Raw genomic sequence first — 12333 nt, forward strand, 5'->3', positions numbered from 1 at the left:
AAAGGATTCTAGTGTGACCTTGGTCTGGCATGTGTTCTGCTGGGCCATCAGCTTCAAGAGACCCTGTGCAGAGAGGTGATGGGCCTGAGGCCAACATCTTGCTCAGGTAGTCCTGAAGCCCGTCAGGGTTTAGCTGCTGACCAGCTGGGTTATTTGGGCAAGCCACTGTCCCTGTCTGAGCTTCTGGTTTCCTCAGATGTAAACTCAGGATAATCTGGTAAAGATATACCAAAATAAGGCATATTAAGCACCTGGCACATATTAAGAGGTAATTCCTTTAGATTTAATATTCCGTTCACATTTATTGGGACTTCCCTGGTAGCTCAGACGGTAAAGTGTCTGCCTACAATACGGGAGACCCAGGTTCAATCCCTGGGTCAGGAAGATATCCTGGAGAAGGAAATGGCAACCCACTCCAGTAGTCTTGCCTTGAAAATCCCATGAACAGAGGAGCCTGGTAGGCTACAGTCCACAGGTTCGCAAAGAGTCGGACACGACTGAGCGACTTCACTTTCTTTCTTTCATATTTATTGAGTACATACCCTCTGAAGTATCAGTTCAGTTCATTCAGTCAGTCATGTCCAACTCTTTGCGCCCCCATGGACTGCAGCACAGCAGGCCTCCCTGTCCATCACCAATTCCTGTAGCTTGCTTAAACTCATGTCCATCGAATTCCTGATGCTATCCAGCCATCTCATCCTCTGTTGTCCCCTTCTCCTCTCGCCTTCAATCTTTCCCACCATCAGGGTCTTTTCCAGTGAGTCAGTTCTTTGCATCAGGTGACCAAAGGATTGGAGTTTCAGCTTCAGCATCTGTCCTTCTGATGAATATTCGGGACTGATTTCCTTTAGGATGGACTGGTTGGATCTCCTTGCAGTCCAAGGGACTCTCAAGAGTCGTCTCCAACACCACAGTTCAAAAGCATCTATTCTTTGGCACTCAGCTTTCTTTATAGTCTAACTCTCACATCCATACCTGACTACTAGAAAAAGCATAGTTTTGACTAGACAGACCTTTGTTGGCAAAGTAATGTCTCTACTTTTAATGTGCTGTCTAGGTTGGTCATAGCTTTTCTTCCAAGGAGCAAGCACCTTTTAATTTCATGGCTGCAGTCACCATCTGAAGTGATTTTGGACCCCAAGAAAATAAAGTCTGTCACTGTTTCCATTGTTTCCCCATCTATTTGCCATGAAGTGATGAGACCAGATGCCATGATCTTAGTTTTCTGAATGTTGAGTTTTAAGCCAGCTTTTTCACTCTCCTCTTTCACTTTCATCAAGAGGCTCTTTAGCTCTTTGCTTTCTGCCATAAGGGTGGTGTCATCTGCATATCTGACGTTATTGATATCTCTCCTGGCAATCTTGATTCCAGCTTGTGCTCCATCCAGTCTGGCATTTCTCATGATGTACTCTGCATATAAGTTAAATAAGCAGGGAGACAATATACAGCCTTGGTGTACTCCTTTTCTGATTTGGAACCAGTCTGTTGTTCCATGTCCAGTTCTAACTGTTGCCTCTTGACCTGCATACAGATTTCTCAGGAAGCAGGTCAGGTTGTCTGGTATTCCCATCTGTTTCAGAATTTCCCACAGTTTGTTGTGATCCACACAGTCAAAGGTTTTGGCATAGTCAGTAAAGCAGAAGTAGGTGTTTTTCTGGAACTCTCTCGCTTTTTTGAAGATCTAATGGATGTTGGTAATTTGATCTCTGGTTCTTCTGCCTTTTCTAAATCCAGCTTGAACATCTGGAAGTTCACAGTTCACATACTGTTGCAGCCAGGCTTGGAGAATTTGGGGCATTACTTTGCTAGTGTGTGAGATGAGTGCAATTGTGCAGTAGTTTGAGCATTCTTTGGCATTGCCTTTCTTAGGGATTGGAATGAAAACTGACCTTTTCCAATCCTGTGACCACTGCTGAGTTTTCCAAATTTGCTGGCATATTGAGTGCAGCACTTTCACAACATCATCTTTTAGGATTTGAAATAACTCAACTGGAATTCCATCACCTCCACTAGCTTTGTTCATAATGATGCTTCCTAAGGCCCACTTGACTTTGCATTCCAGGTTGTCTGGCTCTAGGTGAGTGAGCACACCATCATGGTTATCTGGGTCATGAAGATCTTTTGTGTATAGTTCTGAGTAATCTTGCCACCTTTTCTTAATATCTTTTGCTTCTGTTGGGTCCATACCATTTCTGTCCTTTATTGTGCCCATCTTTGCATGAAAAATTCCCTTGATATCTCTTATTTTCTTGAAGAGATCTCTAGTCTTTCCCATTCTGTTGTTTTCCTCTATTTCTTTGCATTGATCACTGAGGAAGGCTTTCTTATCTCTCCTTGCTATTCTTTGGAACTCTGCATTCAAATGGGTATATCTTTCCTTTTCTTCTTTGCTTTTTATTTCTCTTCTTTTCAAGTTATTTGTAAGGCCTCCTCAGACAACCATTTTGCCTTTTTGCATTTCTTTTTCTTTGGGATGGTCTTGATCCCTGCCTCCTGTACAATGTCATGAACCTCCATCCATAGTTCTTCAGGCACTCTGTCTATCAGATCTTATCCCTTGAATCTATTTGTCACTTTCACTGTATAATCATAAGAGATTGGATTTAGGTCATACCTGAATGGTTTAGTGGGTTTCCCTACTTTCTTCAATTTAAGAAGAAAATGGTCTACTGGAGAAGGGAATGGCAAATCACTTCAATATTCTTGCCTTGAGAACCCCATGAGCAGTATGAAAAGGCAAAAAGCTAGGACACTGAAAGATGAACTCCCAGGTCTGTAGGTACCCATTATGCTACTGCAGATCAATGGAGAAATAACTCCAGAAAAAATGAAGAGATGGAGCCAAAACCAAAACAATACCCAGTTGTGGGTGTGACTGGTGATGAAAGTAAAGTCTGATGCTGTAAAGAGCAATATTGCATAGAAACCTGGAATGTTAGGTCTATGAATCAAGGCAAATTGGAAGTGGTCAAATAGGAGATGGCAAGAGTGAACAACAACATTTTAGGAGTCAGTGAACTAAAATGGACTGGAATGGGTAAATTGAACTCAGATGACCATTATGTCTACTGCTGTGGGCAAGAATCCTTTAGAAGAAATGAAGTAGCCCTCATAGTCAACAAGAGTCCAAAATGCAATACTTGGATGCAATCTCAAAGACGACAGAATGATCTCTGTTCATTTCCAAGGCAAACCATTCAACATCACAGTAATCCAAGTCTATGCCCCAACCAGTAATGCTGAAGAAACTGAAGTTGAACTTGTAGGTTCTATGAAGACCTACAAGACCTTCTAGAGCTAACACCCAAAAAAGATGTCCTTTTCATCATAGGGGACTGGAATGCAAAAGTAGGAAGTCAAGAAATACCTGGAGTAACAGGCAAATTTGCCCTTGGAGTACAGAATAAAGCAGGGCAAAGGCTAATAGAGTTTTGCCAAGAGAACTCACTGGTCATAGCAAACACCGTCTTCCAACAACACAAGAGAAGGCTCTACACATGGACATCATCCAGTGGTCAACACTGAAATGTGATTGATTATATTCTTTGCAGCCAAAGATGGAGACGCTCTATACAGTCAGCAAAAACAAGACCAGGAGCTGACTGTGGCTCAGATCATGATCTCCTTATTGCCAAATTCAGACTTAATTTGAAGAAAGTAGGGAAAACCATTAAACCATCCAGGTATGATCTAAATTAAATCCTCTGATGTATACATGATAATAATTAATTTATACTTTACAAATAGCTTTACCATGAACCATCTCTTTAAAGCCATGCAGCATTTTACAGCAGAGGAAGTGGGGGGGTCCAAAATGTCGGGTGACTTCCCCAAAATAAGAGACAATGATAGAGACATACACACTCTTAAACTTTTAAAAACTGAATTATAAATATGTGCAGAAAAATGCTCCAGTCAACAGTGTATAAAATAGATAAATCTATAATGTATAGATAGATTTTCACATAGTGAATACATCTACATAATATCCACTGAGGTTCAGAAATGATGCACAGCAGAAACACTTCATGTCCTTACCCAGTCCCAGGTAAGGACTTCTTTCTTGACTTCAAACAACATCAATTAGTTTTTCCCATTGTGTTTAATTTCTCCTTCTTACCTTCATACAGGATCAATTAGGTTTGCCTGTTGTGTTTGATTTCTTTCACCTGTTATGTTTATGAAATACAAGTTATTGCATAAGTTTATACGTTATTTGAATATACTATCATTGATTCAGTCATTCCACTGTTGATGGACATTTGGCTGTTTCCAGTTTAGGGTCATCATCAATCATGCTGCTGGGAACATTATATATTAATATATATAAATATAGCAGAATATATGTTATAGGATATTTCTTAGTGTGGAATGGCTTAGTGTATTCATATTTTCAGCTTTAGCAGCTACTGACAGAGAGGAATCTGAAGTGGTTGTACCAATTTTCACTCCCACCAGCCAAGTTTGATAATTCCAATTGCCCCATCCCTTGGGGTTGTCTGTTTCATTTTAGCCATTCTAATGGATGTGTTTATTAGGACTCTGCAGAAGCAGAACCAGTAGGGTGTGTGTGTACATGTGTGTATGTGTGTAGACAAGTCCAATATCTTCATGACAGGTCAGCAGGCTGGAGACCCAGGGAATAGTTGATGCTGCAGTTCAAGTCTGAAGGCCATCTGCTAACAGAATCCTCCTTTCTTCAAGAAAATTCATTCTTTTTCTATTTTTTCTATTAAGGCTTTCAACTGAGGCAATAATGAGTACCATCCATATTATGGAGAGTAATCTGCTTTACTCCAAATCTACTGGTTTAAAGAACTTGCCAGGTGGTGCTAGTGGTAAAGAACCTGCCTGCCAATGCAGAAGACATTAAGAGATGCAGGTTGGATCCCTGGGTCAGGAAGATGCCCTGGAGAAGGGCATGGCAACCCACTCCAGTATTCTTGCCTGGAGAATCCCATGGACAGAGGAGCCTGAAGGGCTACAGTCCACAGGTCACAAAAAGTCGGTCACAACTGAAGCAACTTAGCATGCACTGGTTTAAAAGTTGATCTCATCTAAAAAAAATGTCTTCACAGACACATCCAGAATGTTTGACCAAATATCTGGGTTCTGTGGATTAGGAAAGTTGAGACATAAAATTAACCATTACAATGTGATATTGCTTTCTTGTAATTTGCATTTCCCTGATGATGTATGAAGCTAAGCTTATTAGCCATTTGGATATTATCTTTTGCATTTTAATCTCTTGCCTATTTCCAAATGGGGTTCTCATTCTCATTCATTAAGAGGAGTTCCTTATATATTCCATAATTTGTTAGTTGTATATATTGCAAATTTCCTTATCTTCTGGGCTTCACCTTTTTATTCTCTTTATATTATTTTCTTCCATAGAGAATTTACTTGTTTCTGGCATGCAGTTAAGGTAGGGGGATTTCATCTTAATCCTATCAGGAATTGGGTTTTTTATAGGTTGGCTTCAGTCTTTATACAGGAAAATGTATGTCTTGAAAGAGAAAGTGTTAGTTGCTCAGTCATGTCTGACTCTTTGTGACCTCATGGACTATAGCCCGCCAGGCTCCTCTGTCCATGGAGTGGGTTGCCATTTCCTTCTCCAGGGGATCTTCCCAACCCAGGGATCAAACCTGGGTCTCCTGCATTGCAGGTGAATTCTTTGCTATCTGAGCCACCAGTGAAGCCCCAAATGTATGTCTTATTTGCTCTTGTTCTTTAGAATAAAGCTCTTCAGGTGTCCCAACTTGGGACTAGGTGTCCCAATCTAGTGCATTTACTAGGACCCTAGACCTGACTGGCCCTGGACTCCAGGTTTTATTCCTTTAGTCCATTGGACTGCCTGTGGTTCTGCTCAATGTCTTAGCCTCTAGGCTGCCACATCTATTGTGGGAAAGCTATGCTGAATATTGAGTCATTGCAGTGCCTTTTTGTCCCTGGAACCTTGGCTCCTCAAAGTCTTAGCACCTCACTAGCTTTCCAGTTCTTTTGAACAGATTTGTTTCCTTTTTCATTCAGTGTTTGATCTTTTTCTTGGTGGAAGGGACAACAAATCTAACACAAATTATTTCCCCCTGGCAAGAACAGGGGTGGGACAACTATAGGGAATTCTGCAGTCATGGTGCCTTGTGAAGCTAACCACATGAAAACAGTCACAGAGCTCACAGTCACTGTCCCTGTCGCCTGAGGCCTTCCCAGGGATCCACTAGAGCTCAGCATGGATGGATACTGATGAGGTGGCCAGCAGCATGACAAGAGTGCCTGGTGGGTGAAAGGGCTTTATACAGTCAGAACCTTCTCACCATTCAGCTCTCAGCCCACAGGCCCATTCTGAAAGAACCCACCCTGGGACCCTCTCTCCAAAGCATTCCCTTTCCCCAGTCTCTGCCTTATACATGGTCTCTACCATGACCTGAAATTATCTTTTTCATATAGTGGCTTACTTGTTTATTGAGTACCATACCCAAAATTGCTACATGAAAATAAGAACCTTGGCTCTTTTCTTCCCACATCATGTTCTCGGGTGTGTAACACAGTACCTGATGCATACCGGCATTCCACATTCATTGGTTGTATTAATGAAGAATTCAGGCAGACCTTGAAGATATTGTGGATTCAGTTCCAGACCACTGCAATAAAGCAAATACAGTGATAAAGTGAACCACATGAGTTTCCCAGCGCATATGAAAGTTATGTTTATACTATACTGTGGCTTATTAAGTATGCAATAGTCTTGTGTCTGAAAAAACATGCACATACTTTAAAAACACTGTCTGAAATTTTCTAATCATCCAATCTGTCAACAAGTTTCAGTAATAACATCAAAGATCACTGATCACCATAACAAACATGGTAATCATGAAAAAAGTTTGAAATATGACAATAATTACCCAAATGTGACACAGAGACAGGAAGTGAGCTAAAAGGGCATAGATAGACTTGTCTGAGCAGGGTTGCCACAGACCTTCAATGTGTAAAAAACGCAATGTCTGTGAAGTGCAATGAAATGTTTGCAATAAAATGAGGTAGCCAAATGAATGGCCAGACAAGTTATAAAAGGACACGAGCAGAAGGAATGAAAGGCAAAAAGTCCCGTGGGAACCGTCTCTCACAAAAGACCTTTGCGAAGAGCATGTTTCCTCCTGTCCTGGCTTTTGCTCTTTCCCAGCCCCACCCCACTTGCCTACAGCCTCCTCCATTTCTCCCAGAACTCACCTCCCTCAGAAAACCTCACCCTGCCCAAAAGGGGCTCATCCCTCTTCTCTTCTTGTGTCTTGGAATTCCAAGCAATGTCTTTGATGTCCACCAGGTAGGTGATGGCCTTCTCTGCTCTGTCCAACCGATAGAGATGGTGGTGGGACTTGAGTCCTAAGAAGGAAGGTGGATATGGGTGTCCCAATCCCAGTTGGGTCTCTCTGTCAGCACGGCAGTTTCTCTTTACTGAGTTACTTAGTGAAGATAAACCTTCATTTGCTGTGGCTGCATACAGGTCAAAACTCTATGGAAGAGGTACTTCCCTGGCAGCATAGTGGTTAAGACTCTGCACTTCCAGTGCAGGGTATGTGGGTTCAATCCCTGGCTGGGGAACTAAGATCCCACGTGCCTCATGGCCAGAAAACAAAACAAAACTCAGTGGAGGAAAAGCTGGATATTTCTCCTGCTAGCCTTAGAGGCCAGACCTCTAATTCTCTCCTGTTCCCCATCTCACCTTGTTGCTGCCATCTCAAAAGAAGTCATCCACTGTGTTTCAAAGGGCTGGCACCAGTTTTCCCCTATCAGTTCCACTGGCTTTCTTTGACTTTAGTCTTCTGATCACAGGTAGGGAGAGCGTGCTAACTTATCCCACTGATTACATAGCCGTGTATCCTCCTACATACAGCTAGTAGTCAGCCCTTTGTACCAGGGTGTCTGCCTCTGCCATTCCACTGCCATGAAGGCCCCTTACAAAGTGCAGTCCCTTTCATGGGTCCTTGGAGAGCTGACTTCTGCCTGCATTTTCATCCTCATCTCAGCTCTCCCTTGGCCTCCAGCCCTACCCAACCTCTGTCAGTTCCTCAAAGGCATTGAGTCTGATTTCTCTGTGAGCCATTGCGAGCATTTGAACTATTCAAATTCTCTCCTTCTCGCCTTGGTTGGCTGCTCTTTCTCACCCTTCAGAACTCATCTCATAGGTCCCTTCTTCAGAAAATGTCCCCCTCAGCAGACAACTGAGTTGCCCCTTATGTTCTCTTATGGCACTGAGGACCATTGTGGAATAAGCTTATTACAAATTATAATCACCCATTTACAGGTCTAACTCCCTAGCTAGACCCTGGACGGGGACCATGCCTATTTGCTCTTCGAGCGGCTGTTAGTTTGCTCATGCCTGTCTCCCTCCAGACAATGAACTTGATGAGACCAAGGCAGTGTTTCTGCTCGCCTTCATATCCCGGTGCGCTGCCGCATGCCCGGCGTGTAGTAGGTCCAGAGCACTCACAGCCCCATGTCCTCCTCCATACTAGCAGCTAGCTTTTACTGAATGTTTTCTATGTACCAGACTTCTGGTAAACATTTACATAGGGTATATAGTTTATTTCTCACAATCACTTTGTAAGATAGGATCATCAACCCCACTTCACAGTTGAGGAAATGTAGGCACAGGAGAGGTTTAGCAACTCAGCCAAACTGACAATATTAAAGTCCTAGTGAGTGAGTGAGTGAAGCTGCTCAGTCGTGTCTGACTCTTTGCAACAGCCCACCAGGCTCCTCCATCCATGGGATTTTCCAGGCAAGAGTACTGGAGTGGGTTGCCATTTCCTTCTCTAGGGGATCTTCCCAACCCAGGGATTGAACCCAGGTCTCCCACATTGTAGACAGACTGTTTACTGTCTGAGTCACCAGAGCATCCCATTAAATTCCTAGAGCAGAGATCAAAGCTGAGCCATGTGGCTCCCGCACCCATGCCCTTAACCCCTGCTCAGGACTCTCCCTATGACGACTTCTATCTCTCTGTGTGATAGCTGGCCCCTCCTCCACTCCAACACCCCACCCCCTGCCCGCCCCCGTCCCAAGAGCTTCTTCCCATGAAGACAACAGCAGAAGAGGGACCAAATGGATGAAGGGCTGACTTAAAAGTGAACAGCCGTTTTAGCTGCTCAGCTAGCATTTTCCACCAGGTGGCAGTCGCAGCTCCCAGATAAAATCGTCTCCCTTTACTTCCCTCCACTTTGAGAAATAAAGAACTCCATTTTTATTTTTTGCCAAGGAATGAGTAGTCTGAATTCAAACCCCAACTCTCCTCAGTTGAGCTTTTTGAAAATGGCACTTGGAGAAAGCATGTTTCCCATTCCTAGGCACCCTAGGGTGCGTGGCCAGGGCTGCTTGGCCAGGGCAGGTGGAGAAGTTCAGCACTTACTTGGGGGGCGCCCTGCGTAGGGAAACCGGGAGCAATTGTGAGAGATGGCGTTTCAGCACGAAAAGGAGAGGACTGCTCCTCCCTCCGCCACCTCTCATCCAACAGCTGCAGGAGCAGAAAACCAAAGGATGCATATTCCTAGTCATGAATTTCATTTGGCCAGCAGCAGGCTCGGGGACATATGGTCCCCTGAGGAGATAGCCGCAGATGACTGTCAGAAAAGGGCCTTTCCACCTCGTCTGTGCCTGAAATGTTCCTTTGCTCTCCAGGCTCTGCCGTGTGCTTCTGGCAGCTTCCACTGTGTTCCTGTGAGTAGGATGGGCTGGCGGGCCAGAATGGTCCTTGATGCCAAGCCCGCCCCGACTTTCGAAAAGCTAACCCCAGGACATCGAGAAACAAAGAAACCCAGGCCAATTCTATGGCAGAAGGAGGGATAAGAGAGAAAAGATTTTTTTTTTTAATGAAGAAATTGTGGTATGTTTAAAATGTTTACATCAAACCAATAAATGGCATTAACGCCCAAAATACAATGTAACAGAATTATCCTTTTCTCCAGGAAATTCCAGGAATTATTTTTGAGACTGAATTCTTTGTGCGTTGTAAGCAGCGGGTGTGATAGTGGCACTCAAGCCTAAAGGTGCGTGATGGCTTGACCTGTTCCCATTTCTGTTGCTGGATCTCTGCGGTTACAGTTTAATGTCAACTGTCTCCATTTGGGGCCTTCTGTGTCTGAAAGGACTTGGATCCCTGGGGGCCTAGACTGACATTGGGTTTGTTGAGAGAGAATGGATGGGAAGACCTCACCCTGTGGGGAGCGGAGAGAGAAACTCTAGACTTGAGAGTGGGGAAACTGCGCCTTTTCCCGTTCCCTTGCTGCCTTACCACACTAACCCGATACACACACACACACACACACACACACACACACACACACACACACACACACACACACACACACACACACACACACACACACACACACACACACACACACACACACACACACACACACACACACACACACCCCCCCCCCCAGCGCCCAGCTTCTGAGCCCGATCCCTAAGATTAACTGAACTGTCTACGTCCTCCAACTATCTCATCTTCCTTTCATATACCCTCTCTGAATCAAAATAATGCTTAATCAGAATTAGAGCCTGTTCAATGCCGCTAAATGCCACTCAGTACTTGTTAAAGCAGAATCTCTGCGCCCTTTCAAACAAGCCAAGCATTTCAATGAGACTTCAGAGGACAAGGAGGGGACTGGGGTAAAGACCATCCCTTGTAATCAATACCCTCTTTCCGAAGCTTCTGTGTCTCCCCGTAGGATTAGGACAGGCCTTGCTTCCCTCTGCTTTCACGAAGGTTTTATCTTTGCTGCTGTGCTCCAAGGAAATGGGGTTAGTGCCGCAGGGTCAATTGTGTCTCCTCCCAAAAGAGTGCAGCATGTGGGGTTTCGCCAAAGCCCAAGTCACTCGTCGCCCTCCCTCCCTCCGCACGCTTCCTCCCACACACAGCCCTCACGCGCCCGCCCTGTCCTCCTAGCTCAGGCTGCTGCAGGAAAGAACGTGGAGCCAGAGAGGACGGTCACACCCCAAGTCTCCGGCGAGCCCCTGGAACGGCCACTGAGTGTGGGTTCTTGGCTCCGCACAGGAGGGAATTCAGGGGTGAGCCACAGTTATATGAAAGGTTTATTCAGGAAGGCACACACTCCACGGAGTGGGGGCCATCTCAGAAGGTGAGAGGCGCCAGGGTGTGGGGCTGTCAGCTTTTATAGGGTGGGCAGTTTCATAGGCTAAAGACTGGGAGGACCACCCCAACTCTTTTGGGGAAGGGACGGCCACTCCCAGGAGCTGGGCCGGCGCCCACTCTCTGGCCTCTCCTGGTGAGCCTCGGGACTGCCGTGGCACCTGTGGGCGTGCCACTCAGCTTGCTGACCGGTTACAGAGTGCACTGAGGATCAAGGTCCGGTGGAAGCCAGGTGTTCGCCATCTTGGACCAAGCTGGTTCTAACCAGTTTATGTAGTGCTCTCAATGGCTGTCATTCTTTTACAGATTGTGCCCTGCCATTTGCCTGTCTCAAAGGCTCTGTCACCCACCGACATCATCCAGAGACCCACCACCATCCCCTGCTAAACGGTTCTTCTGCTCCCATGCTTCTTCCCCTACAACCTATTCTCCATGCAATTGCCAGTTCAGTTCAGTTCAGTTGCTCAGTCGTGACCAACTCTTTGTGACCCCATGAACTGCAGCACGCCAGGCCTCCCTGTCCATCACCAACTCCCAGAGTTCACCCAAACCCATGTCTATTGAGTCGGTGCTGCCATCCAACCATCTCATTCTCTGTCGTCCCCTTCTCCTCCCACCCCCAATCCCTCCCAGCATCAGGGTCTTTTCAATGAATCAGCTCTTCGCATCAGGTGGCCAAAGTATTGGAGTTTCAGCTTCAGCATCAGTCCTTCCAATGAGCACCCAGGACTGATCTCCTTTAGGATGGAATGGTTGGATCTCCTTGCAGTCCAAGGGACTCTCAGGAGTCTTCTCCAACACCACAGTTCAAAAGCATCAATTCTTTGGCGCTCAGCTTTCTTTATAGTCCAGCTCTCACACCCACACGTGACCCCTGGGAACCACAGCCGTGAGCAGACGCAGAGCGGCCACAGGTTAGCTCCCGTCACTCTGCTTCAGCTCCTCTCCAGTGGCTCTCCATCTGATTTAAAGATAAAATCCAAAGTCTGCACCCTTGCTGGGAATGCCTTTCCTTAGCTGGCCCCTTGCCATCTCTGGGCTCATCTCCTGACCCTTTCCTCCTGTCACTGAGCCCAGTTGCAGTACTCTGCCTTGGATGTACCAAACCCAGTACTGCCTGAGGACCTTTGCATGTGCGGTTTCCTTTGCCTAGAATATGTTTCCCTCAGATTTTGGCATGG

This window comes from Muntiacus reevesi, chromosome 14 (genome assembly GCF_963930625.1).
Source record: "Muntiacus reevesi chromosome 14, mMunRee1.1, whole genome shotgun sequence".
Classification (NCBI taxonomy): Eukaryota; Metazoa; Chordata; class Mammalia; order Artiodactyla; family Cervidae; genus Muntiacus; species Muntiacus reevesi.